The sequence below is a fragment of the Ascaphus truei genome, chromosome 3 (assembly GCF_040206685.1).
Source record: "Ascaphus truei isolate aAscTru1 chromosome 3, aAscTru1.hap1, whole genome shotgun sequence".
NCBI classification, from domain to species: Eukaryota; Metazoa; Chordata; class Amphibia; order Anura; family Ascaphidae; genus Ascaphus; species Ascaphus truei.
The window spans coordinates 359,920,770-359,947,166 of record NC_134485.1 but is presented as its reverse complement, the minus strand read 5'-3'; the positions used below and the strand labels follow the sequence as shown (position 1 = coordinate 359,947,166).

General features: G+C 41.8%; 1 protein-coding gene across 3 annotated transcripts in view; it reads right to left on the bottom strand.

Moving 5' to 3' along the window:
• TRPC4 (transient receptor potential cation channel subfamily C member 4) overlaps positions 1-25,997 on the bottom strand; it is a 350,871-nt gene extending 324,874 nt beyond the window's left edge. For all 3 annotated transcript variants that reach the window (XM_075592051.1, XM_075592050.1, XM_075592053.1), the window contains exon 1: positions 25,416-25,997. The gene's annotated coding sequence lies outside the window, so the exon portion shown is untranslated. The remainder of the gene's footprint in view (positions 1-25,415) is intronic.
• Positions 25,998-26,397: the final 400 nt, after the last annotated feature.

Here is a 26,397-nt window from a genome sequence, read left to right as displayed (position 1 = left end):
CCTGATTGGGCCGTGAAAACCATGTGTTTTCGCCGAGAAAAAAAAAATGATAACGTCATTTAAAGGCAATGAAAACACGGCCAATCAGAATGGCTTTGCTTTAATTGCCTTTAAGATGACGTCATTAAAAGAAACATGGCCTTCTGCCTTCCCTCTCTGAAGGCTCCCTCTCACTACAACAATTTAGGTTGTCTATTCTTTTCCCCCCCCAAAAAATGTAAAACTGTTCACGAATTAGGCTATGCTGACTGTATGTTGACAAATGTTGTATCAATGCCTAATAAAACTATTTGAAAAAAAAAAAAAAAAAGAAACAAGGCCGGCCTCACATGGTACGGTAGCCAATCAGAGCGTGGGAACTCCATCCCAACTCTGATTGGCTCTAGTACCATGTGACAGGCTTTCAATGACGTCACATCCGTTCTCCCCCAAGCCTCTGTCACATGGTCTACTAGAGCCAATCAGAGTTGGGATGGAGACCCACGCTCTGATTGGCTACCATACCATGTGAGGCCGGCCATGTTTCTTTTCGTGATGACGTAATGTCCGTGCGTATTGCGTAATGACCTTTGAAAAAGTCGCCCGTGTGCGACGAAACGCGTCAGGGAGCGTCATTACGCAATACGCACGGACATTACGTCATCACGCATGCGCAGGAACAGGCCGGTTCGAGCGCCAGACAATACAGAGGCCATCCAGCAAGGAGACATTCTCTGGGATTGCTGGGACGTTTTGCTGTGCAATATCTGATGCACCCTGGACAACCTGACGGATCACTGCCCCTTCATCTCTGAGAGATTGATGGACTTCTGATTCGAGTACAGATACCGGATGGTGGTGATATTGTCACGAAATGATTTTAATCCTTGTACCCTTGTGAGTTTATTTCTTCCCCCTCCCTCCCTATCCCATCATTAAATATACGGTTTTATACTATGGGGCGTGCGCGAACTCCTCTCTCTTTTCTATAGATATATATATATATATGTACTGCTGCGGCCAAGTTTATTCGAGCATTTGCCCGTTCTTGGCCGCAGCAGTAGCCTGGCGCGCGCCCGAGAGTGACGGGCGCGCGCCGAAGCAGCGGAAGAGCGCCCTCCGATCGGGGCGCTCTCCCTACCGCTGCCGGGTCCGCCGGGTCCCCCAGAACCCCCTGCCGCTGTCCCGCGATCGCGGGACACCAGGGCTCCCTCGGGGAGCCCCTGGACGCGCGTGCAGGGGGCGCACGCTCCCGAAGACGCGTGACCGCGCGTCTATGACGCGCGGCACGCCGAGGGGCGGCCACTAGCAAGCCGGGAAATCTCCCGGCTTGCGGATCTGGCCGCAGTGTGATTAAGTGTGTCGGTAGTGTATGTGTATATATATATAGTTGCATGATGAAGCCACTGTACAAATGAATGGGTGAAGGGTGGGTATCGGGCCAGGGTGGCTTAACCCCTTAATTACCATTGCGGTTATTATCCGATACGGTGATTAAGGGGTTAATTGATATCTGAATGTAATGGCTATGTATTTTGTGGGCAACGGAGGACAAGGATTTTGCTGGCGACGGGGGCTTCTTATTGATGAGGTCAGTAGAACTTTATTTATTTTAATATGCTAGTTAATGTGTTTAATAATGGGCAAATAACTATTATCCAGATATGGATAATAGATTATTTTGCACATTATTGTACTGTAGGTGTTGGGGGGGTGGGGGGATTGATGTATTGAATGTATAGGTCAGGTTTATTTATTTTACATTCAGGGTTTGTTCCTTTTGGTGCTGCGTGAGACCTCTGGAGACCACCTGCGGTATCCTTGGGTATCTCACGGGTACCAGGCTGGTGGGTCCATGGGGGACACCTGCGGGGAAGAACCGGTGGTCCCACATCTCTGGGGGCACCGTGGACCCATAGTGCCCACCCGTGGGTCCCCAGACCCCCGTGAGAATCACCCTGTGGGTCTGACCCGGGGCTTCCACACATCCGCAGGCCTACCATGGGGACCCAATTGTGACCCAAAGTGACCCGTGGAGACCAGCTGGTGGGCCATGGTGCTTGGCGGTACCCACCAACAGGCCTCCAGAACCTGTATGAAACAAGTTGCTGGTACCCTGTAGGTCTGTCAGGTGACCCGTCAGGCCCACTTACGTGGGCCTGGGGTATGAACCCTGTATGTAAAATGATAAATCATGTATTTATGGGGGGGCACAGGGGGTGGGTAATGTATTTAATAAATAGAATGATGTTTATTGTGGGCCAGTGTATTGTTTTAATTGTGGGTACTGGGGGTGGGGGGAGGGGGTATTGGCCCCAAGGGTATGTGGGTAGGCCTCCCTTGTGGGTAGTGGGTGAGGGTGGTTAGGCCTCATGGGGTGGGGGGGTTAGTGGGGGAGGGTATGTAGGCCTCCCGAGTGGTGGGTGAGGGTGGGTTAACCCCATAATGACTGTAGCGGTTAATAACTGCTATGGTGATTAAGGGGTTAGGGGACATTACATTGGATGTTTTTATTCTTGTGTATGTTTTGCAGCAGCGGATGGGACATTACCAGAATGAAGATGAGGATGGCCTACATCGTGGCAGCCGGACAAGGGTGAGTGCTATATGTATTTAATGTATTTATTGTTCTTTATGTTTTAAAAATGAGCACATTCACTATTATCCATTTGTGGATAATAGTAATTGTGCCCATTACTATACTGTATGTGCATATATGTGTATGTTAGGGGGGTATAGGGTTTTTTGGGTATATATATATATATATATATATATATATATATATATATTTAGTGTGGGGCTGTTGTGTGTGTTTTCTTTTTATTGTGGGTAGCGGAGGTGGGTGAAGGGGTTATTTGGCCCCAACGGTGGTTTGTTTAGGGCTTGCGGGTGGGTAGCGGGAGGGCTTAACCCCTTCATGACCGTAGCGGTATTTACCGCTACGGTCGTGAAGGAGTTAAGTGCACCCGCAACCCCCCCGCAAGCCCTAAACAAACAACAAGGGCAAAATACCCCATTCACCCATCTCCGCTACCCACAATAAACCTTGCACAGCGGCTTAACCCCTTCATTGCCTTAGCGGTTAGCCGCTAAGGTAATGAAGTAGCCTTTAAATGCATTTTTCCTGCCTAGGATGCATGCCGGGGGGCTCCGTTGCTGGTATTAATGGTATCAGCTCAGGAGACCCCCGGCATCAATCACAGCCAGGAAAAAGGCCTGAATTTTTTCTAAGTGCCGATCCGCCGCTCATCCGCAGCCTCTCACCATCAACTTGCCTACTTTTTGTGGCGTGATTCGCCAGAAAAACGCCATTCTAAAGTGGCGAATAGCGTCGCAAAGCTACTCGCCACTACTAGAATTGAGCGTGGCGGAAAAAATGGCAAGTTGAGGCGAAAAGTGGCTTTTCGCCGCGCCGATGGCGGAAAAAAAAAACCGCCAAACACATTGGCGTTTTTTTTGCTTTTCGCCAAGTTTTTGCCCCTTACTGAATAGGGGTAGGCATTTTTTGGCGTGAAACGGGCGAGAAGTGCCTTTTCGCCGCTTACTGCATGACCCCCTAGGAGTGTTTATTCATTAAACTGTGAGATTGCTGAACAGGGAACTATAGCACGGAAACACTCATTGATCAATAGAACATTCTATGCGATGGTGCCCTGATCAGCATTATTGCAGTTTAGTGAATAATCCTTTAGGGGTCAAAAGTAATCTCTATTTAAAAAATTTCTGTATATGCAATTAGTATGGTACTAGTGTAAAAAGCAGCAACTATGTTAACTGATTTAATTTGATCAATCAAATTTTCTTTTTTCCCCACAAGTTCCTGGCCTAATTTTACAGAAGTTCGACTTTTAGAAATTACCTCCATCTTTTTTTCTTGACTGATACAACTCTAACCAGTCTATACTACACCTCGTTACTGCCACTCTTTTTTATAAGTTACTGTTTCCTTTCCATTTCAACATCTAGCTAGTTTCTCAATTATATTGTCTATACTGTATTTCTGTGTCTCTTGTTCACATTAACTCTATCCTCCAATAATATTCTCTGTTATTGTCAGTGCATAGTTCTTGCATTATTATCTAATAGATTCTCTCCTACTGTAAGATCTGTCTCAGTTATAGCTTTCAAACAAAATTAAAGTGTGACTTGTTCCATTATTCAGTGTCTCCTGACTTAACATTCTCTGAAAGATCAAAAGTTGCGAGGTTTTTTTCCCTCTCACTCCAGTACAAGATGGAGCAGGTAAATACCAAAAATGCTTTTTTTTTTTTATATATATAATGTGCATTTGTTAAACTTAGGTAATATTGTATAACTCAGCCGTCTAACTCGTTCCTGGTACAACCTGATATTTCTTTTTTAGGTGATTTGTGCACTCGTAATTTGTACAATGAGAAATAGCAATTTGCTACCGCTTAGAATAATTTATGTGTTTTATATCCAAATTAATACTGACATGCGACACAATTTGATTAAACAGCAGATGACAGGTTGAAAGATTTTGTTATATTTGCAGTTATAATTACTACACTGTAAAATTATCTCGAAAGGTAAACCTATCATAATTTTGTTTCTTGTCAATGAACTACTTTAAAACCAAATAAATAATTTGTCAAACATTATTTATCAAACTGTTTATTCGGCTTATATTATGTACAGATGTAGCCAGAATTACTGCTTTTGGTGCCACAGACCAACAAGAAGAAATCTGTGGCACCAATAACAGTACATCTTGTGGCCCAGGAGGATTAACGCTGTGGGGTTTCATGATTCTGACTATTGTAGGTCTATATTCAGTTATCTACGTCATCAAGGGGGTTGGACAGGACATTTAATACTGTCCAATCCCCTTAATGATGTAGATGACTGTAGGAGGGAGGTGCAGACATACACACAAGGAGACAGATTTGGGGAAATTAAAACATGGCTTTATTCAGCCTGTCCATTTAAAAAGGCAAAACATACAAAAATAACCAAAATAAACAAACACCTATCCCTGTGTAAGGGCTAACTCACTTCCCAGTCCCTCTCTACAAGACTGGGAGGAAAAGACCCTTGCCAGTCTATCACCCCAAAGTCTCAAAGATACCTCAATACAAGTGGCCTTTCATGTCAGTCTCGAGTCTGGATAGTTGTCTGCTTTGAGGGTCCAGCCTCTTGCAGGGTCATGTGTCCTTTGTGTCCAGGCATAGAGGTCTGGTCCCAGGCATAGAGGTCTGGTCCCTTCGTGTCTTGCTGTCAGCACACAGCCCTCCTGGGTGCTCAAGACTGCCTTGGTGCAGTTTCAGCAGGAGTTTTTAAACCTGTCTTATCACCAGGTGGAGACTGGTTAATTGTTTGTCTGCAATTAACCAGTTCCCTGCGGGTTTCTCAGACTACTGAGGATTTCTATTGTAGCCTTATTGAGACAAGGTTGCTACCCTGTTAAATGACCGAATATGGTTCTATAGTATTCCCGCTCATATTGTAGATATCCATATTCAGGGCAGCTACAGTACATCATCAAGGGGCTGAACAGACTGGAGACTGCTTCTGACTGCATCTTAACTTTTGAGCTGCTCTGGGAGACACGGCACTCACTGAGACTGCTTCTGTGTACCATGTACCTCTACACAGTTCCTTCAGACTCTTCGGCTTGATGGTTGATAGGTCTGAAGGATTATTTCTGTGGGTGTCCCATTCAGAAACATGGATCCCTGCATTGTTAATCCTACTGGAGTGCTTTCTGTTTTTTAGGTCTGCAATCGACGTGGCTGCTGGAATGCATCACCGTGTGCGATGGTGCCACAGAAAATAACAGTAAGTTTGGCTACATCTGTATGTGTAGATATTTTTATTTACATTGTGCGAACAATGTACACAACACTTTATACATAAGACACTAGAACACAGATATATATTACATATAATATTTATCCTATCTATATATAGATATATATAGATAGATATATATAATCATCTTCAGCCCTTGCCAACCTACTGCTGGATGAAGGCCTCCCCAATGATCTTCCAGTTACTGCAGTTGTAAGCCTTTCTTTTCCACGTTGATCCCACAACTTTTCTGATTTCCTCCTCCCATCTTACTTTGGTTGTCCTCTTTGTCTTTTGATACCCCTTGAAATCCAGTTGAGTACCAGCTTTGTCCAACAATGGACATTTCTAATTTCCTTTTGCAATATGTTCTGCCCACTGCCATTTTATTTTCTTCACCCTTGTGATGACGTCACAAACTTTTGTTTGCTTTTGGACCCATTCATTCTTTTTCCAGTCACATTGGATATCCATACTGTATGTGGGTACATGCAGGTTACACTAGTGGAATACTTTCCTTTTAAGGCACAGTTGAAGGTTCCCTTGCAGGTATTCATAGTTGATTTTTACAAATTTTTCTTCCCAATTCAAAGCCTTGAACAAATCTTCAAGTCTTGCTGTAAAAAGCTTTTGTGACACACTGTCTCAATGTAGCTCTCCTTTGCTGATCCTTACCTTGCTTTTATCTTCATATAATCCAAAGGTTGTAGCTCCTGAGTCCAGCACTGAACTGGTTAACTCTCAGAAGTAATTAGACCGAAACGTTGGTTTTGTGTTTATTTTTTCAATACACTTGTTTGTTCAATTCTGGAGTGCTGCCTGCTGATTTCGTTTCCAAACGGTATTGTATTGCTTATTCTTCATTATAGGATCTGCACCCACACCAGTGACTAGTATTACGGAGTGCTTTTTGTTCTTTTTCTATGATATATATATATATATATATATATATATATATATATATATATATACACACATATATATATATATATATACACATATATATACATATACATATACATAGCAGGTCTTAAAATTAGGTAAATACAACCTCAGATGAACAACACATGACATATTACACCGTGTCATGATTTATTTAACAAAAATAAAGCCAAAATGGAGAAGCCATGTTTGAAAAACTAAGTCTACCTTATAATTCAATAGCTTAAAGAACCACCTTTAGCAGCAATAACTTGAAGTAATCATTTCTGTATGACTTTATCAGTCTCTCACATCGTTGTGGAGGAATTTTGGCCCACTCTTCTTTACAACGTTGCTTCAGTTCATTGAGGTTTGTGGGCATTTGTTTATGCACAGCTCTCTTAAGGTCCAGCCAAAGCATTTCAAATTGGGTTGTGGTTTGGACTTTGACTGGGCCATTGTAACACCTTGGTTCTTTTATTTCTCAGCCATTCTGTTGTAGATTTGCTGGTATGCTTGGGATCATTGTCCTGTTGCATGACCCAATTTTGTCCAAGCTTTAGCTGTCGGACAGATGGCCTCACATTTGACTCTAGAATATGTTGGTATACAGAGGTTCCAGGGTCCTGTGGCTGCAAACCAAGCCCAAATCATCACCCCTCCACCACAGTGCTTGACAGTTAGTATGAGGTGTTTGTGCTGATATGCTGTGTTTGGTTTTCGCCAAACGTGGTGCAGTGCATTATGGCCAAACATCTCCACTTTGGTCTCATCTGTCCAAAGGACATTGTTCCAGAAGTCTTGTGGTTTGTTCAGATGCAACTTTGCAAACCTAAGCCGTGCTGCCATGTCCTTTTTAGAGAGAAGAGGCTTTCTCCTGGCAACCCTTCCAAACAAGCCATACTTGTTCATTCTTTTTCTAATTGTACTGTCATGAACTTTAACATTTAACATGCTAACTGTAGAGTCTGAGATGTAACTCTTGGATTTTTTGCAATTTCTCTGAGCATTGCACGGTCTGACATAGGGGTGACTTTGCTGGGACATCCACTCCTGGGAAGATTGGCAACTGTCTGGAATGTTTTCCACTTTTGAATAATCTTTCTCACATTAGAATGATGGACTTTAAATTGTTTGGAAAAGGCCTTATAACCCTTCCCAGATTGATGGGCAGCAACAATTGCTTCTCTAAGATCATTGCTGATGTCTTTCCTCCTTGGAATTGTGTTAACACACACTTGACATGCTCCAGACAGCGGCTTTTATAGAGGTGGTCACACTTGCTGATGATCAATTAATCAAGGGCATTTGATTAGAAAACACCAGTCTGCTACTTAGCATCTTAATTCCTATGGAAGCAGTAAGGGTGTACTTAGTTTTTCACACATAGCTTCTCCATTTCGGCTTTATTTTTGTTAAATAAATCATGACAGAGTGTAATATGTCATGTGTTGTTGTTCATCTGAGGTTGTATTCACCTAATTGTAAGACCTGCTAAGGAACAGATGATTGTTATTATGACCTGATATGTAAAACCATAGAATTCAAAGAGGGTGAACTTTCTTTTTCACACTGTAACTGTATAACTATTTAGAAGAAATTAAGTTATGAATATAGTTTGTTACAGTTAAAGTTAAAATTAATAACGGCAATGTTATACGTAACTTCCAGTTATAAAAAGGAAGAATAGATACATAGCAAGGCCAAGTTAATTAATTATGACAAGGACATTTGGACGTGATTATTAAAAATGGATAAAGAGACTGCATGGGAATTTATATAATATTTTTTTTTAAAGTTGATATTGAAGTTATGACAAAAGAAATATAAGGTTTAGAACTGTTAATTTAAAAAAAACTATTACAGTGGCGGCCAGCATACATCTAATGCGGCTGCCTCAGCGCAAGTAAAGCGCTCCCCGTTCAGACGCGGGCTCTCTTTTTTTTTTTGGCGCCACAGGCGCCTCCATTGTTCAGCGCATTAGCGCTGAATGGAGAAACGGGGCCGCGCACGGCCGCAAGATGCGGCTGGCGCGCGGCCAATTCTGGCGCCAAAATTTAAATGGGCGGGACAAATGCGGTCAAGCTTTAGATTAAGCTTGACCACAGCAGTATATTAAAGTATGGTTAGGATGGGTAGAAAACCAGGGGTAGCACGTTGCACCACTAACATAATGGGTGTTAAGAGGAGAAAACGGTTTAAAAAAAGTTATGCAAATCACATAACTAATACAAAGAAAGTGTCAGTGTGTGTGTGTTTCAGTCAGTCAGTCAGTGTGTGTGAGTGTGTCAATCACTGTGTGTGTGAGTCAGTCACTGTGTGTGTGAGTCAGTCACTGTGTGTGTGAGTCAGTCACTGTGTGTGTGAGTCAGTCACTGTGTGTGTGAGTCAGTCACTGTGTGTGTGAGTCAGTCACTGTGTGTGTGAGTCAGTCACTGTGTGTGTGAGTCAGTCACAGTGTGTGTGAGTCAGTCAGTGTGTGTGAGTCAGTCAGTCAGTCAGTGTATCAGTCAGTCAGTGTGTGTGAGTCAGTGTTTGTGAGTCAGTCAGTGTGTCAGTCAGTGTGTGTGAGTCAGTCAGTGTGTGTGAGTCAGTCAGTCAGTCAGTGTGTGTCAGTCAGTCAGTGTGTGTCAGTCAGTCAGTCACTGTGTGTCAGTCAGTCAGTGTGTGTGTGTGAGTCAGTCAGTCAGTCAGTCAGTCAGTCAGTGTGAGTCAGTGTGTGTGAGTCAGTCAGTGTGTGTGAGTCAGTCAGTGTGTGCGAGTCAGTCAGTGTGTGCGAGTCAGTCAGTGTGTGCGTGTTTCAGTCAATGTGTGTGTGTGTCAGTCGGTGTGTGTGTCAGTCGGTGTGTCTCCCTCTCTGTGTGTGGTGTGTCTCTCTCTGTGTGGTGTTTGTTATTCTCCTTGTGCTGCTGCTGGTGCCTTCTGCCAGCCCCACGGCACTGAGCCAGCCCCCCCCTCTCTTCTCCCTTGGCAGAGCAGAGGTACGGAGACACAGGGATGAGGGGGAGGGGTGGTATGGGATGTCTTAGCTGCTATCTGAGTTCCCCGGCCCGGAGCCAAACCCCCCTCTCTCCTGCCCCCAGCAGAATCCCGTCGCTATGTGAGGGCCTGCCTATCACCAGACCTGGGGTCGAGGCTGGAAAGGGCAGGAGCTGCCATATTGGGTGAGGGCAGGATACCAATACTTCACCTGGGCAGGAAAATAGCGGGCGATTTGAATGTAAGCAAGGGAACGGCTGACCTGCGGGGACACAGCTGACAGATCTCATAGCCCCCGTCGCATCTCCCGACCGCCAAGGAGGAGTTCTCGGGGAAGCCGGGGCGTGCGCATATGTGTGTGTGTGTGTGTCTTCCTTCCTCCTCTCTGGTGACTTCTGCCAGCAGTGACGTCACTTCTGTCACCACTGACTTCCATCTCAAGTAAACACATGAACATTGCTTAAGAAGTTTCACTTCAATAATTAATGCCAAAAAAACTCACTAATCACATAAATACAGAAGCACCTAAACACCCCAACAATAAAAGAACTAAATAGAACACATCAAATAATTATCTAACACCAAAATAGCAAAATTATTACAATTATGTTATTCCAAAACAATACAATTAAATAAACAACTATCCAAACAAACTATTAAACATAAAAATAAAACCACTAGCCAACAAAACAAATAATTAATTTACACTAGCTAACAAATCAATTAATGAATTTAAACCAGTAGTCAACAAAACAAATAAATAATTAAAAACGCTAACCAATCCAAAAATGTACTACAAACAAGGCATCCAAATTCTAAACAATTTAATCCAAACAATAAACAGAAATAGAAAAAATAACAGTCAATAGAAAACAAGCATTTGCCAAAAAATGCACTGGATATCACTGTATTTATCTGCACCCTAAAGTGGCACAGATTAATAAATTTTCAGTCAATGGGCAATAAAAAATATAAAAATAAAAAAATACAATAAAAAAACCTGTAAAAATAAAATTATATACATTCAATATTTTTCTTACCTTTAGAAGCGTTGACTATCCGAATCCTGGCGTATCAGGAAGTTCTCGTACAGCGACGTCATCAAAGTCAATCCAACGTCATCCACCTTGAAGATCCGGAACAGGTAACAAAATTCTTCTTTTATCTTCTATCACCGTCTTCTTTCTTCATCTGTCTTTATTTCTTTCCTTTCTTTAATCTTCTATCTTCATCTGTCAATCCAAAACCTGATGGTAAATCCAGAACTGGATGTTCTCTCGTCATCTTCTTCCTGTTAAATGAGACGTACAGGCCTTATATATGGCCTGTGACATCACATTTTCAGGTCAGATGGTTCAGCTCCAAGCTGATTGGACTCTGTACCATGTGCCCGCCTCCTTTTATTTTTTTGTTACAGATGTGATGTCATCTCAAAGGGTGGTATGTCACATCCTTCAAACCACAAGGCTATATCACATGGTATTACAGCCAATGGAATTGAAGACAATGCCATTGCTTGCTGTACCATGTGATAGGCTACATTAGTTCGAAAGGATGTGACATCACTTTAAGGGCCTTTACGAACACACAATCATTGGTGCAGCCCTATGTGCCTAGGACGAAATATCTAAGGATGATAATAAAATAACTACATTCCCATCCCCCCTGACCCCAATTTGTGAGAATCCTGAATTCCCACCAGGGGCGGATACCAAAACTTTAAAAAAATGGACTCAAGCGGGTATAACTGGCATAGGAGATCTGTTGGAGGTAGGATAGGATTAGACATTTCAAGTATTTTCAAGACCAATTTGAATTTAGAGAAGGAGAGATGGCATTATTTGCAGATATATCACTATATGAACACCAAAACAACAAAAACAACTATACTGAGGAATATAAATCCCTTTGGTGCAGTGTTCCTCTTGCTGGGAGCAGTGGGACATCACATATTTATATTTACAGAATTTGAACTGAAAATGTAATAGATTCAAAACCAAGCTCCGCACTGGCATGGGAAAGAGAGCTGGGTAAGGAATATTCTATACACGAAGGGCTGTGATGTGGAATAACGCCAGTACCTCCTCCATATTAACAAGTATTCTAGAAAATAGTTATAAGATAATGTACAGATGTACTATACCCCACAAAACTAAGTAAATGCTACCCAGTGACCTCCAATAAATGCTGGAGAGGATGTGGTGAAATGGGGACAATACTACATATCTGGTGGGATTGATAAAAAATGTGGAGGTCCTGGAATTCGATATCAAACAGATTTTCAAGATCACTAAGATTAGAATACCAAAAGACCCGAGTTTTGTATTGTTAAAAAGAGGTCAAAGATCACAAAATTAAGAAATCACTGTTAAACATATGTTAAAGGCAACACTGGAAACAACTTGAGGCCCCTACCATAGAACAGTGGGACGCAAGAGTATGGGAGGTTAGGCGGATGGAACAGTTATCACATATAGTCAAGGACACAATGTCAAAATTTGAAACTTTATGGACGACATGGGAAGAATTTTCAGATACTGTGAGAAAAAAGGGGAAGAGAAAATTATAAAACTCAGCAGATTATAGGGTACCAAAGATTATTTCAAATAGCAGCATGAAGTATGACTCATACACATTTTTAGTTTATGTTTAGTTTTATTATTGTAATGAATCGGGGGCCACGTCCCTTGCGGCGTGACCCCTCCTTACCCACTACCTGTACTGCAGCGGCTGCTGCCCCCGCCCCCGTTGCTACCCATGCCGCCGCCCAGCGCATACCTTGAACTCCGTCGCCATTTTGGATTCTGGCGCTGGTGTTACAGAGCGCGCGCTTCCTTCTAGGATTTATAGCGAGCGCATTATGCCTGTCTCCGCCTCCCGCTCGGCGTGGGAGTCTTCACCACGTCTCCAGCACTCTCAGCTGTGCTCTACTACTTCCTGGTCTCTCAGCCACTCACAAGCAGCTCCTCGAAACGCCCCCGCCATGCCCCTCGTCCGGATTGGTCATTGCCGCTTTAAACATCCTACTTTGCTTTCACTTCCTTGCTCTGCATAGCTCCTTGCTACCTGTGTTGCCTGGAACCTGTGTCGTGCTTACTTTGTGTTTTTTCCTACAGCTATTGACCCGGCTCATCTGAATACCCCCTCTGGCTCCTGAACTCGGCTTTCCTACTTACTACTCTACCTCTAAGACCCTCGACTCAGCTACGGATTTTGACTATGGAACTTTCTATATCCTCGGACTCGGCAAGTACTTGACCATTCTTTATCTACATCCAGGCCTGGCCACGCTACATCCCGGACACGCCCCCTCTGCTGTCGGTGCGTATACTCTACATCCCACCTCAGTACAGGGGACTGGTCTGGTCTGCGGGCTGCACAGCGTGACATTTATATAATTTAAGACGAGAAAGTTATGGAAAATGGTCTTTATTGTAATATCCAAAAATGGAAATAACAAATTGGAATAAAGATTGAAATGTATGTAAAATGTTATTAAAATGAAAAAAAAAAGACTTTACAACAACAAAATTACTCATTAGCGTGCAGTTAAACCTTTTTACTAAACCTCTAGTAACGTTAAGACAACCTGCCTCAATTTAGCCATGAAATCTGTCCCTTGATCTGTTAACAATTAATGGGGAAGTCTGACCCATGAGAACAGCTCCAACAACTTGTTGGCCACCTGCTTAACAGTTGCTGTCATCAAGAGGAACACTTCAGTGTACCTGGTGGCATAGTTGACTATCACCAGAATAAACATGTGTCCCTTCGCAGAGGCTTCTAGAGATCCTACAAGGTCTACCCAAACCCTCTCAAAGGGGACTGAGACCAAGGGTAGAGGAATGTTTTTGTCCCTTCTGGCTGGGTAGCCGCATGCCTCATATAATTTGGAAATATCATTATGCATCCCTGGACAATAGAACCAGTATGAAATATGACCAAATGTTTAGTCTCTACCGAGGTGACCACCCCAAGACTAGGGTAAACACAGCTTTAACAAACACCTTAGGGATCAAGATTTGCCTAGTGACCTCCCCCTGTTTGTGTATGCTTGTTCACCCTATACAGAATATCATTCAACAATCTGAAATGAGGGAATACCCCTACACCTTGAGCATCCAATATTGTCATTGATTTGAACCACCTATGCATTCCATATCAAGAACCGGGTCTTCCCTCTGACTCTGGCAAAAATCAAGAAGAGACAGCTCGGATAAATCTCCAGACCGTGTCTCTCCCTCCTTCTGACCGTACCAGTCATTACTTGTGACTTCTGTATATTAGAATTGTTACCAGTGTTTCTCTCTCCTTCCCTCCAGTGTCTCTGTCCCTCCCCCAGTGTATATTATCTCTCTCCCTCCTTCACAGTCTCTCTTTCTGTCCCCCTCCTTCCCCCAGTATGTCTCCCTCCCTCCTCTAAGTGTCTCTCATCCTCCTCCCAGTGTGTCTCTCTCCCTGACCCGAGTGACTCTCTCCCTCTCCCCCCAGTGTGTCTCAGTCCCCCTCCCTGCCTATGTCTCTCTTTCACCCCCTCCCTCCCTAACTCTCCTTCATCCCCCCTCCCTCCCCATGTGTCTCTAATCATCCCCATGGTTAGAGCGGCATCTTAATCATACAGGGGAGACAAGGGAGAAAGGAGACAGGGAGGCGTGGCAGTGAACGGTTTGCCCTCATTGGCTGAACCACTCACGTGATGCGGCCGTCGCCAGCCAGAAACTATTTTCAAAATCTCTTCAGGAGTAAGCCGCCCTGCACGCCACTACAGGTATGTTTACTTTCATTGTTTTTTTGTATTTTGTTTTTCGGCCGCATTACATCGTGCTATGCAATGCTGCTGGCACTTTTGGGTATAATCAGCAGCCAGAGCTACCTAATTGCTGTAGGAGAAATTGCAGCTGCAGAACCTGCTTTTCTCTCTGCTCCTGGCAAAACTGGGACATAGCAAGAGATGGTCGGGACATGGGAAAGTAGCTTAAAAATCAGTATTGTTCCTGCTAAACTAGGATGTCTGGTCACCCTACCATAAGGTGACAATTTTGTTTTCAATTTCAGATACTGTCTAAGGGATACATTGAAATACAAGAGTGCTAACAGGAAGAATGAACATTATTGGGATATTGTTAGGTTGTATTTCAACATTGAGGGATGCAAGTTAGTTTGGTAAGATATAAAAGTTGTCATTATAGGTGTCACTAAAATGAGAAAACATTTGGAGATGTAAATTTATAGTTTTTTAGCTTTTTCTTACAAATAAAATATTACATATTATATGAAATTCATAAGGTCTGAACAATACATTTGAAAAGCTGTCCCCTTTTCTCTAAGCTACTGTATTTCTGTCTCTTTCCTTTACTTTCCAGCATATACTCATTTCAACTAAAGAAACCACATGCCCTCTTCTAAGATGGGTACTGCTGGCTTCAGGCAATTCACTGTTAATGTGAATGCAAATTATTCAAGATGACAAACAAACTGTAATAGAGGCAGCACATACTGATCATGTTTATTATTGTTTCCTTGGTCAAAATATTCCATATACTTATCTCTCTTTAGTGTAGAGACTGGCTCATTTCCTAGAAAGGGGTTGCTGTTGGAGAGCCGCAGAAGAAATAAGAGAAAACTATATGCAATGTAGGTCTGCAGTTGCGTAATCAGGGCTCCCAACAGAGGGATGAGCTGGGACGAGTGTTCCGAGCCCTGCAACACCAGGGGGCTCAGGCAGCTGGCTGATTCTGGAAGTTTTGCCTGCCAAAGTCAGGCCCAATTTCCGTGTCAGGGTGCCGGGGACCTCTGTGTGCCACATGGATCTAGCTATCCTAAGCTTTATGGCTCTCTCTAGCTTAACCTTCACCCCCAGGTCCATCCGACCGATGCTAGAGAACCTGCTCATTTCCATTGCAGAGTCCTTCCTGACCGTTGGCCTTCTACCAGGTAAAGGAAGAGCAAGGGAAGAAAAACACAGGGGAGAGAGAGACAGAGAGAGGAAAAGTGAAAGACAAAGGGGTAGGGAATGAGCGGCATGACTCTGCCTGGTTGCTTATTCTCATTAGGTTTAATGTAGGTCAAATGGATCTTGCCTTGTTTATTGCAGTATGTGCCACCCATGAAAGCAGTGGTACTGCTGGTGTCTATATATTTCAGATGTACAGTAATTGTATTATGTTGCAAAATATGTGAAAGCATATGTGCAATATATTATGGACACTTGGGGGTTAAACAGGACTTTCTCTGCAAAGTGACTTTAATAACTGTGATCACTGTTATCAGACATTTTGTGCCTGGGGATGGGAGCCCAAAGTTATTATGTTTTTAGGTGTGTTCCCAATGTATTTATTAAGTGCCTTTTATTGGGTAATTGAGGAGGGTTAAGATTTAGAGACTTCTGTGCTGCTTGCATTTGTGTGGCTCAAAAAGCATGAATAGCTGAGTGATAGGCTCAAGTTCAATCAGAGGGCTTGTCTTTATGCAAGCCAGGTGGCGTGTTAAGGTAGTTGGGGACCCCTGCTGGGAAAACACAATCCACAGCTGAAGCATTGTGCTACTCAAATATATAAAGAGAAAGGGCATAATCCAACCGGGGCTAGAACGGTGGAATTTCCCGAGCTTTCCATTGAAAATCCATTAGGCAGTGTAAAATCTGTTGGCAGATTGTTCCGGTTTCAATCCATGCGGATTAATAAAATAAAGTCATTGGATACAATACGCTGGTGGATTTTACCAATCCAATCTGGGGATTCCGTAATCCTCAGGTTGGATTCTTAAAAATCAACCCGTGGATTCCGATTTGTCAATGATTTAAAAAAAAACGCTCTTTTTGAGATTGATCCACAGAAATCCCAGGACCAAAGTAACCATCTGATCTGCAGTGGATCTAAATTTGGCAAAAACATTCATCCATCTCTACCGATGGCCACCCCTGCTGGTCCCACTTTGTGAATCAGAACAGATGTAACCACATCACCCCCCTCAACTCCCCCGCCTCTAAGGGAGATTTGGTTCTGGTTACCGGGTTTAGTGCTGCTCACCTATTAGGCTCTCAGGATTCTGAGCTTCCGCCGGTAGTAGTGGGGATAATCAGGACAGGTTTTCGGATCTGATTCTCTTACTCTTCGGTGCAGCGCCTCCATCCAACAAGGCCTATCATGCAGTCGCATCAGGAAATCTCTTTCTCTCTCCCTGAATAAATGCACCCGCCGGCAGGAGTAAAATATAACTGGCGGTCTTTATTCAGCATACATCAAACATCATACAGACATGGTACAATCTTCTTGTCCCTGTAACCAACCCCAGGGGCTTAAGGCCCCAGGTGTCTCTCCTTATCTCCCACACTGCCTGATGGAGTAAGTGGTAGCTGCTTCCACTCCCCTTCTGGAGGGAAGGCCTGAATCCAGGTCGCTGGCCCAGCACAGAACACCCCCCACTCCCCCTGAGGGGAGAGGGTAGAACTAGCTCCCTGGCTCAAGCAACTATATTTTGAGCTGCAGCCCCTTTTTGTTACCAATGGGGGGTCAAAGGTCTTAGCCCCAGTTATGGGCAGTACCTAGGCATTGGGCCCACCTCCCTGTCACTACTAGGGAGTTGTTTACTGCAGCAAGGGCAAGGATTAACCCTAACACTGCTTGCGCTGGTACCAGGACTTATGTGTTAGGCAGAGAAGTTTAGCAGCCCAGGGGGCACCTAGCTACACAGGCTATTTAAGCATGCCAGACCTGGTGGAACAGTGGGCACTAACAGGGGACTGGCAGAGCCCCTGTAAAGAAAGAGCTGGCAGGGAGTCAGCAGAAGGAAACTGAGGAGAACCAGTGCAGAGGTCTGTGGATGAATATGTGAAGAGTTACAGGCCCCGGGGGTGCCAGTATCTCTTGCACGTTTAAATGTCCCGGTCACGTGGGGCGTGCAGTGGGAGAATTAAACTTGCATAGACATAAATCGGCACCTATAACTTGGGAAGCAGGGTTTCCCTGGAGCTGAAATTAATGCGGTTCAGCACCAGAGACCCCTGCTTCAAACCTCTGTAATATAAATCAAATAAAAACAGTGCGCTCGCCTGTTAGAGATGCGCAGGGAGAGTGACTGATTGTCTGCTCTCTATGAGCAGCTTTTTCAGACTTGTGCCCGTAATATAGTGCGCGCGCTTGCGCCACCGTGCGCACATGCGTCACTTATAATTGGCTGTGTAAAAGCCTGACTTTATATAGTTTGGCCGGTCTTTCGGAGGAAAGACTCTGAATAGAGTCTTTTCGCGCTGCTGCCGCTTGATGTCACACTCTATTGCCCAATCAGGCTGTGTGTGTGTGTGTGTGTATTTTTTGTCTTTTGCAGAAAAGCTTTTCATATATTAAAAGTTAGCGCTGCAGGCCAAGACTTTGCAGTGACTTTATTTGAAGTACCTCATTCTGTTTGGGACTAGAAAATGTGCCACACACAAGCAACATTGAAAAGCAGTACTGCTAGATAACGTCTATATAAATATTTCTAGAAAAAACGTCCTTTTCACAATTTCATTTTTGTTGTCAGAGTGGTAATATTTTCAGTAACGTGTGGTCAGTATTCCTAGCCAAGAGATGCTGCTAGCTTATTCAGTCTTGGACATAATAGCCAGCATTTTGCATAAATAAGTCTTTTTGAGATGGTTACTGGTTTCGCCGCTATTTCTCCAATCAGAGTGTGATGTCATGGCCACACCTACCCGTGCGCACCATAGCCACGCCCATTTGTCGCTCAGAGCACCGAAGTCTATACACACAAAAGTGTGCTCCACATGCACGAACATTCGCGCACGCGCACGTCAACTATAAAACAAGCCTAATGCGGTCCTGTAGGATTAACACATCAGGAATCCTATTCAGAAGCAGGGACCCCCACTGTGCTAATCCTGATGGGCAATAAATCTGGCCATGGGGAATCCCCAGTCTTACCTTAAACTGGTAACCTTTCATCTGCAGTTTCCTTGGGGAATACTGCTAAATACATCTGACTGCATCTGTACAGTATGTGGAGTTATGTAGAGATCTGTGAGGTGAAAGAATAGGAGGAACATTTATATGGGTAATGTGAGGGTAGAAAATGTGTGGGTGAAGATATGTGAAGATAAAATATCTTCCTATGCAAATTCTTATTCTAAGAAGTATATTACTGGTTACATAGTATACATGGTTATTTTTGTGGTAGAATTCAAAGGAACTGAATTCCAGCACTTATTATTTAATCCTATGTTTAAAAATCAACAAGAAATTAAATGTTGTGATTATTAAGAATGGTATTGGTAAACTTATAAGGAGTGACTGACACTTTTTTATTATTTAAGCAGGATTATTTAATGAAGTTAAGATACAAATAATTTTTTCTTTGTTATTCGATTTTTATATTTTTCATTTGCTAACATGGTATCTTCTCAACCTATTATTTTATTGATTGTGGAATGTTTATTGAATTTGAATGTTTCAAATACTGTACTCGTATCACTGAGATATTTCTCGATTTACAGTATGTCATAGAAAATCACATTATTTCTGTCTGATATCAGTCTCAATAACTTGGTAAATTAAACTTACACCCCATATCCATAAACAATGGCATGCATTTTCCTTATAAAATATATATTTGCAGCCCTCCAATAAAGAAACTGTCATGTTTCCTTGTATGCACTGGCTGCATTACAGAGATATGCAATACTTTTGCCGCTTGTTAAGCAATATTCCACTTTACAGTCGCACACTTCTGTGTGGTTTCTTGACAAGCAAGTTTTTTTTACCCTCAAAAGAGTTTTTAAATAAGCTATTGTATAAATGCTTTTCACCAGATGTCCTTTGTTTAATGCAACACTGTCAATTTAAAAGTAGCATTTATTGCATCTTTTTTAACATTAAAAAATACGTATGTAGATACCAGCATTAAGGCAGAAACACCAAACGCTCCCTCTGAAGTGTTTCACCCCTTAGGAAGTGATTTTGTTCATAAAACATTCCTGTGAGAACTTTTCTACCCTGCAGTCTTTTTCAATATATGTTGTAATCTAAAAGAATTGTTAAAAAAGATATAAAGTTTTCCAATTTTAAAACTAGTCTCACTGCATAAGAGATTTTGCTTACGGTCAGAGATCTGCTCGAAGCAAAAAAAAAATTTGCATACAGTATATAACTTTTGGATTACAAAATAGTTGTCTACAACTGTGTAATTTCAAGGCAGAGGAGGAGAAATAGCACGTCAGTTTATGAATTATGTGTCAGTTATGAGATCTGAACTACACATTATCAGCTGTAAAACAGCGATGACTGCTCATTGCCATGTAAATAACAAAGCTCTGTATAAAACAAATCAGAATTAAAGTAAAAGCAGATATTTTAAATGTAACAAGAGAATTTCACATTCTCTATTATTCAGGATAATAAAAATAACATATCTATGTAAAAAAAAATCCCATTTACATTTTCTCACACATTGCCATAACTGGCATGTCTGGTATTGTATTTTAATCATAGATGATTAATGATCATACTATCTATCAACGTTCCTTTAAATGTCTAGTTCACTGAGCTAAAACAAGAATTGTAATTATTCACAGACACAATGTAAAGTTATTCTATGCTGTTTTGCTGTATTCAAGTGCAGGTCATATTTTTTTTCTAAAAATGATCAATAAAAGCATTAAAGAGATAATAAAATTGTTACTTTCAGGATTTCTATCTAGTTAAATGTAAAACATTTTCCAATTAAAGTACAAAAGGAATCTAAAAGTGGGAGAGTGATCAAAAGAATTATCTTCTATGGTTTCTTAAGCAATATAATATAGAAAAATATAAGTAATTCGAATTTTATTTCATATAGCAGGGCTCATTAAATATACTTCAATTGAATTCTCCCGCCCCCACTCCCTTCCCTCCGCCGAACTTTAAGATTTTTTTATTATGGTCCTATTCTATCTCAGTCCCTCCTCATCCTCTTTTGTCTCACCAGCCACCCATGCCTCCTCTGACCCCCCACCCTCGCCTCCTCTCACTCCTCAATCACCCCCTCTACTTTCTAAATCACCTGCCTTCTCCCTACACCTTCTCCTTCCTCCCTCTCATCCCTCTTTCATAACCCTTCTTCTTTTCTTCCTCTTCTCATGCCCCGCTCCTTCTCCTCTTCTCTGACCCCTTTCCTTCTCCTTTCTCATCCACTCCTCCTCACCTACCTGGCTTTGGTGGAACAGGGCAGAAGAGGAGGACGTCAGGTGGCGGAGGAAGTAGAGGATGGAGAATGTCAATAGGGCAGCAGAAGAGAAAGATGGCGGGCTGTGGCAGAAAATGATTGAGGACCACAGGAGTGGAGCAGGGCAGCAGAGGAGGAAGACGTTGGGGGGAGGTGGGAGAAGAGGACTGAGGACCATTTGAGTGAAACAGGGCAGCAGAGGCAGCGGTGGTGGGAGAACAGAACTGAGGACCATGTGAGCAGAGCAGAGTAGCACAGGAGGTCGGCCGGGGACAAGTTGCGCTGTAACAGTGGCAGACACCGGAAGTCAGCAAAGACTTCTGGGTTGAACCGCTGGGGTGTTCCTCCCCGGCTGACCTCCTGTGACACCATGCTCCACTCAGATGGTCATCTGTTCTCCTCTCCCGCTTCTACCACCTGCCATCTTTCTCCTCTGATGCCCTGCTCCACTCCTGCCACAAACCACCATCCTCCTCTGTCCTCTTCTCCCACTGCCACCCGACTAGTGGTAGCACTGGCCCTGGGTGTCAAACAACTCTGAAATAGCTTGAATTCCTATGATGAGCTGTAAAGAATGATGGGTAGTCGTGTTGATCCATTCTTCCATGTAGTAACTGTAGCCATACCCCCCCCCCCCCCCCCCCCCTCTGGGTTATTCTGCTGCTGCATGGAGTGTGGTGGTGCATACCTGCTGGCTCACAGTAGGCCTGAGTCTCCCGCATGGTGGTAGGGGATGTCAGAACAGGCTTCTGGGGTATAAACTGAATCATACTCATGATGATAGCGCTTCCATCTCTTACAGGCCCCAGGGATGTGGGGAGCAATCCCTTGTAGGAGAGTTTCTTTAGCCTACCCCCTGATAGATTGAAGTCCAGGCAGGAAGGTGTAATAAAACAGGAACACTTTATTCACACTGTAGGCTTCACACAGCATACACAGCAACCATCAGTAGAGCTAGAGCCTTCACCCTGAGGATGTCCCTGGACCTTCACTCTCAGCCAAGGGCACCAGGAGCAGTCTTTGCTCTTTCCCTACTCCCTGGTGAGTAGGAAGAATAGTCACCCGCCGATCCCCCAAGGGAGGGACCACAGATTGACAGAGCCCTGCCAACAGGTTTGGGTAGACTGACCTCTATCAAAAGGTAGAGGCAAACTGACAAAATCAGGAAGTGCAGCTCATTAAGTACAGGCAAAGCAAGAACCAGCCCCGAGTCCCTGATTTGACACAAGGCCTGGTTGCACCGCTTCTCTGTGACTCACTGAGGCTGCATAGAAGTGGGGAAAACCCATAATTACTCCTGGCAAGCCTGCTTTTACTAGGGCTTACTGCCAGGAGGAGGGCAGACTAGTAGCCCAAAACCAGCCAGGGCTACATAACAAAAGAGGGAGTAGGTGGTATGATAAAGTTTTATTGGACCAACAAGTAGTTGATATCTTACAAGCTTTCAAACCTCTCAAGGTCCTTCATCAGGTTTACGACATATCAACTACTTGTTGGTTCAGTAAAAGTTATCATACAATCTACTCCCTCTGCCTCCTTTGTTACTATAGGACTAGCAGTCTGTGTGATCTTAATCAAATGTAACTAGATGGATAGGTTTGTTACATCTGTGTGTGGTTTTATTTGGTTGCTGTGGTCTGTGCAATAAAATGAAAAATTGTTAGCAATCTATTTTCTACTTGTGAATGAGAATGAAAGATTGTTAATTATAAGTTCAGTGAATGGACCACTAAGCTAAACCTAGCGGCTTTTCTATGTCACCTCTTTTCGTTAAATTCATTTAAGAGGCTAATTTATTATATAGGAATATGCTGATAGGTATTTATGTTGCATTACTTTTAGAAGCATGTTGCTTTATTACAATTATTATTCTATTTTGTACACTTTTGTTAGGTTTCTAGGTTCTCCTTTGCTGTGGCAGTTCACCTACCTGAAGCAGACTGGAGGTCATGAGATGATACACTAAAACGTAATAGCATTTATAGCATATGTATCCCTTGTCCTGCTGAGCCTCAAATCTAAATCCCGGTGGTGTCTGTTACTTTTTGACAATGTTGAAAGGCTTCACCTGCTCCAAAGGCAGTGATTTTACTTTCAATCTGCGCAATCTCGCAATAATAAATTGTGATTATGCACTTGTTTAAGGATAAATCAGATTTATAAACACTTTAAGAGATAGCATAAATTTGCTCAAAGCATTTACTGTCCTTATTTAGCTTAGTTGACAGAATTCAGGTTTGTGTGTGTCTGTATTTGTTCCTTAATGGATTTGTAATGAACTACAAGACCAGAGGGTCAATTACTGCAGCTTAAATGCATTTGTGATACCTTTCAGATTCAATTTAAAACAGTGATTACATTTTAGTAAACACAATAGGGACTTTGTATGGAATTCTTCAGTTGTTTTCTGATTTGCAATACATCAAACTTTTGTAATATATTGATTTATCGCATTTCACAAAGATCTTTTAGGCAGACTTTAGAACTGGCAGATATTTTTTGCGCCGCAAAAAAACCCAGAAAAATGAAAGCCTGAGATGCTGAACCTAAAACAGGAACGGCTGTTATATTCCCTGAGCTAACGCCTTATACACAAGTAATTAAATGCAAAAACTACGCCCATAATTCAGCTAATTAGCATGGGGTTAATGTCACGTTATTTCTGGATAATGTTGATTATCTTCAAATAACATCATGTTATTTGAGTCTTGGTGTTACTCCCATCCGGACCCTGAAGTAGGGAGTGAAACCTGTGAACACACCTGGGATACCTGAGAAATATGCAGATTTAAATTAGTTGAATATATTTCACGTATTTAAAGTAGCATATTTGCCAGATATTGCAGGTGTGCTCACAGGTATATCACATGTGCAGTATACAGTAGTTTAATAAATCTGACATTATGTCATAGCATTAACACAGAACGGAGCTTAGTGAATATGGAATAAACATAATAATGGCAGTAATGAGCTCAAAGCATGTATTTTATGGTAACGAACAAAAGAAAGAATGTCATACTGTCTAAATCCTGGTTAAGGTCACATTATTTGTTTTAGTAAATACGGTGTTATGATTAATAAGCATTTATTGGGTTAATCTCACAAAATAAGCTAGCAGAGTTGAGTGAATCTAGCCCTAAGGGGTTAATTCTGTATATGCTGTAGTGGTATACTGTATATGAGATTTCAGACGATAACGACCGGAATGGGCCCTTCAGCATATATATACAGTAATAACCCTCCAAAGTGCCTTTTCCCTTTTTAATAAGGAAGGACTTAGTAAAGGGTATTATCCGCAACTGAGAGCTATCATTTCCGTTTTTCTCAATTATTTCAATACAAAAAATACCTTTGGGTGTGATTCTAATTGTTTCGACTTACAATGTTGCTTTGCTATAACCATAATAATAAAGGGAAGAAACATGTTTCTGCTGTAGTTATTTTAGTATTAACACTGCACTGTTTCTAGTATTAACCATTCTTTGTGAGCTATCTACTGCTCTTTTACTGCAATCAGTGAGTTGTTGCTCACCTTTTAATGTCAAACAAAATGACAAATGCTTTTTAGCTATGTGTCCATTATTGAATTACAGATGTTTACTTTACTTTTACACTGTCAACAAAAATGTACCAATTCACGGAAAACAGAATATGTAACATATTTTGCATATATACATTGAATGCATCTTATCTCAATAAAAAGAAAAACATGTTGATATCTGACAAGTTTTATAATGGTGCTGTTTTTCACCAATATGTGTAAAGTGTTTACTTTGAAAGTAAATAATTGCACGTAAATGATTAATACATAATTTCAGAAATAATTTCAACTACTACCTACTAATTGTTCTTTAAGAAAACTGTATCATAAAAATGCATTGCTATTTTATATTTCAATGCAAAATAATATGGAAATTGCATACAGGTATGTATTTATTTTTAACTCTTGTTCTACAAAATTAAAATGGCTTGTGCCATAAGCTTTACTCAAAAGAAAAAAAATATATATATATATATATATATATATATATATATATATATATATATATATATATATATACACACACACACATACATATACACACACACCTAACAAACTTATTAGAGAATTATAGAAGCTTGTGCAAAATTATTGTTAATCTTATGATTGCACAATGATAAAATACGGTATATTTACACACCAAAAAAACGAGCATTTTCGATCTCTGAATCATTTGTTTGAAAGGGGTTTTCTCCTTTATTTTGTCTTCCACCCAACTATCCTGCAGGTGTCAGACTTTCCCAGCAGTGAGATCAAACAGGTTAAAAGCTTCTTATCTACTGATGCGATAAAGCCCCGTGTACATGTTAAGTGACATAATACAGAATATAATATTCACGTTAATAAAAAGCAGTAAATTATACATATGCCTGTGAAGAAAATGAAATAAGCTCTCAAATTAAACGAGGTCTTATTTTTACATGACTATACTACACCAAATACATTTTCAATAGAAAAAGCAAAACACAGTAACTTCATTGAAACTTACCTGCTATAAAATAAATAGGTTGATATCCACACGTGAATTTCTGCTACAGTGAGTAATTGAAGATGGGTTGTTTCTGAAGCTGTCTTGGTTCTGTTATTCCATGTGTGCATCTAAAAATCTTCGTTCTGCATAGCCTTTTGGGTGGAACATACAGCATCACTCAATGCCTTTTTCTTATCATTGTTCATATAAGTAAAGTTGACTTTGATACTGTATATTTAAAAACCTACAGCTTTTAAATGATTGTGTTCAACAGATTAATGCAGTAGACGCTGGATAATGTGAGATCACTTAATCGGGGAATCCCATGCTGCCTGCAAATACCACAATTTCTTCTTCAGTTCTGCCTTGCTGTAGTTACTGTACAAAGCATGCACAGGAATTGAAGATCGAGGGTTACCACCTGTACTTGCCTCCTTGACTGCAGCTGCTTCACACGGACTTATATGGAGACTGTTTTCCCTTCAACTGTGAGGTATACGCCTCTCTTTAGAGAGATCCTTTTGGCTATCCCTTCATGCTAGTTTGATCTTTCCACTCTATTACTGCATCTTCTTCTCCCTCTTTCCGAGTAGCTCTCTTCCTCCCTCTCTCTTGAGCTCTACTCTAGCTCTCTATTGGTCACTAATTACTTGCTTCTGATTTGCCAGCTCCATTTCTCTGCCCAGTTTGCGTTCTCTTTCTGTCACTCAATGAAGAAACTGCTGAGCAGGAGACAGATTGTGCCTGATGAAAGTATACAGTGTTTTATCAGGTCAGCGCTGATGTTATAAGCAGTAGCATTTTGGCTGCAAAGAAATTGTCTTTGCATATGCATATCCGAAGTCATATGGACAGCTCTGTAATACCTACTGTACATCTTGTTTTGGTAAGAAAAAAGAACCCAGTAGACAGTATGTTTGTAGAAAAAGTTGTCATTATTAAATATTATATGCTGTGCTTTGAATTTTTAGAACGTACTTTAGCATAAATCAGTATCTAA